This window comes from Orycteropus afer, unplaced genomic scaffold (assembly GCF_000298275.1).
Source record: "Orycteropus afer afer isolate SDZICR_OR568_19922 unplaced genomic scaffold, OryAfe1.0 scaffold00044, whole genome shotgun sequence".
Taxonomy (NCBI): Eukaryota; Metazoa; Chordata; class Mammalia; order Tubulidentata; family Orycteropodidae; genus Orycteropus; species Orycteropus afer.
In genome coordinates, this window is record NW_006921631.1 from 6,182,186 (window position 1) to 6,185,504 (window position 3,319).

Sequence of the window (3,319 nt, forward strand, 5' to 3'; positions counted from 1 at the left end):
TCAACAAATCTCAAAACCTCTCTGATAACATTCTTCTGTTATCTGAGCACATGGTGAGCACTGGTGGCTGTTTTTAACACAGCTAGCCAAACAGGTGTCATTTGGGTTTGAATTTTGGAACCCCCAGCAGTTTAAATTTCTCTGAATATCATTTAGAGTACTTGCTATATTATTCCAACCAACTTCTAGTCGCTGACCCGGTTCTTCCTTGTTTAGGGCTAACCAAGCCCAGGATACAGAAAACTGAACAATAAATACAAGTAAGAGAATAATCGTGTTAAAATAATAATAATAATAATAATAAATAGCAACCCCTGATGGTATATTACAGGTCCAATCAACTCCACTAATGCAATCTGGAACAAGTTGCCGGCTACAGTGACCACACCCACCAACTGGAGACTAGAAATCAGGAAGCCAATGTCCCCACACAACTATTCCAATTAGCAATAAAGAGCTCTAGTTGCTCAGTGGCTAAGGCATTTGGCTGCTAACCAAAAAGTCTGTGGTTGAACCCACCAGCTGCTCCGTGGGAAACGGACGAGGCAGTCTGCATCCCTAAATATTCACAGAGTTGTTAACTGTATGGAACAGTTCTGCTCTGTCCTAGAGGGTCGCAGAGTCGGAATTGACTTGATGGCAGTGAACTTTTAAATCAAGGTGAAGAACAAGCTGAGCGAGCTTAGGCAGTTCTAAGGACATATGAAGCGCCCCCAACACCCCCACCCCCCGCAAACAATTTTGCAGCCTGTGGTTCCCGGCAACTGAACATAAATTTAGCTTCTGTGGAGCCTCCCCAGCAGCTGCTTTGTCTTTACTTTTGGGGCCTGACCCAGGCGAGGCAGCAGTGCTGACCCACATGGGGCGCTGGGCTGGCCACAGTAGCTGGAGCTGCAGTTCTTGGGGCGTCCGACTCTTCCCCTTCTTATCCTCCTCTGAGAAGGGCCCCAAGAACCAACTCACACCAAGGTATGAATGACAAACCATACACAAACCAAACCCATTGCCTTGAAGTCAATTCTGACTAACAGTGACTGATAGGACAGACTAGAACTGCCTCTTGGAGTTTCCAAGGCTGTAAATCTTTATGGAAGCAGACTGCCTCATCTTTCTCCTGCTGAGTGACTGGTTCTAACTGCCAAACTTTCAATTAACAGCCAAGTGCTTAACCACTGTGCCACTAGAGCTCATAAGAGAATGCCACAAGAGGTTTAAAATACTACTTCTTCCAGGAGTATTTGCGTTTTGAGCAGGAAAGACTGAAGCCAGTGGAATTGTTTGCTAGTTATGACATTTCAGGCATCTGATGTCAGATAAGGGAGGTATTGAGAAGTATGGCTATTCAAAATAATCGTATTCCTGCTTGGAAATCAGCTGAGTTATACATTATTTGGTAAACATTTATTGAGCACCTACCATGTATGAGGTTCTGAGCACAGTGAAGAACAATACAGACCCTCACTGTGCCCTGGGAGCTACAAGTTAGCTCGGGACACAGCAATACAATATAAAAACTAACTCACTGCCGTTGAGTCGGATCTGACTCATAGCGCCCCCTCCTTGGGTTTCTGAGGCAGTGTTACTACGGAAGTAGATTGCCAAGTCTTCCGAATTCTGAGGAGTGGCTGGCGGTTCACCCTTCTGGTTAGCAGTCATTTGATTGCCTTAGGCACTATGCCACCAGAACTCCTAACACAATAAATTATATTGTATTGTATTAATTATATTGTATATATAGCTCCTAATACAAAGTAATGAGATTGACTTTCTCTCATGCTTATGCAAAAGAATTCCATTTTATTTGAGTCGCACTTGAATTTTGCTTAATATTTATCTTCATAAGCCACTGATCCTACATCATATAGACACATTCTGTTCATGCTATTTTTCCCTGGCCTAGAGATCCCAAAAGTGATTAGCACTAGTTTGGGGTCAAGCAAAATTTAATTTTGAAGCCACAGTAGTCTTATGTCTTTGTTGGGGATATCCGTTGTTTTTTGCCTGCCCAGATCATCACTTTTTTTTTTTTTTGGTGTAATACCCCAATTTCACTTTGAGGAATCATTTTGCTCCTATTCATAGCCTTTGTAGGTTGAATGAGATTGACTCCCCTGGCATCCTGCTCCAGAGAAGCACTTGAGATCCAGGCATTGTCAATAAGATCCCTGCATCTCTTTGGCCATAAATATTGGTGCAGATATAGGCACATAATACACATAGGTTATAAAATGTTTCCACTGTATTTTTTCCCCACTTATTGGGAAAGAGTAAGCTCTTTTCACTGGGCTTACAGGCTCAGAAGAGCCTGCTTGAGAATAAGACCAACACAGAGGAACGCAGAGCCCAATGAGAAAAAGAGAAAGAGAAATTCCTAACATTGCTTGACTGAGTGTATTTAGGTCAATCTATGGACTTTTCTATGAGCTCTGGTAGCATAGTGCTTAAGGCACTTGACTGATAACCAGAAGGCTGATAACCCACCAGCCACTCCTCAGAAGGAAGGTTGGGCAATCTACTTCTGTAGTGATACTGCCTTGGAAACCCAAGGAGGGATCGCTATGCATCAGGTCTGACTCGATGGCACATAACAACAACAACAATATGGACTTTTCTGGTAGCACAGTGCCAAACACATTTGACTGCTAACCAAAAGGTTGGTGGTTCAAATCCACCAGCCACTCCATGGAAGCAAGACTGGGTAATTTACTTCTGTAAAGATTTACTGCCTCGGAAATCCAATGGGGGTTGCTATGAGTCAGAATTGACTTGATGGCAGTGGGTTTGGTTTGGTATGGACTTTTCAAAGGGAGCCTTGGTGATGCAGCAATTAAGAGCTTGGCTGCTAACTGAAAGGTTGGCAGTTTGAACCCACCAGCTGCTCTGTGGTAAAAGATGTGGCAGTCTGCTTTCATAAAGATTCACGGCCTTGAAAATCCTATGCGGCAGGTCTACTCTGTCCTACAGGGTCACTATGAATTGGAATTGACTTGATGGCAGGAGGTCTTTGGGTTTATGGACTTTTATAAATAGATAGATAACAGAGAGAATGGGAGACAGAGAGATTGATTCAAGGAGTTGTTGTTAGGTGCCGTCGAGTCGTTTCTGACTCATAGCAACCCCATGCACAGCAGAACGAAACACTGCCCGATCCTGCGCCAGCTCCATGATCCCTGCATACTTGAGCCCATCATCACAGCCACCATGTCAATCCATCTCATTGAAGGCCTTCCCCTCTTTCGTCGACCCTCCACCCTACCAAGCATGACATCCTTCTCCAGGGAATGGTCCCTTCTGACAACATGACCAAAATAGGTGAGAC

The 3,319-nt window shown here is 44.0% G+C and overlaps 1 pseudogene; it reads right to left on the reverse strand.

Moving 5' to 3' along the window:
• LOC122149737 lies at nucleotides 1-861 on the reverse strand (annotated as a pseudogene).
• Nucleotides 862-3,319: the final 2,458 nt, after the last annotated feature.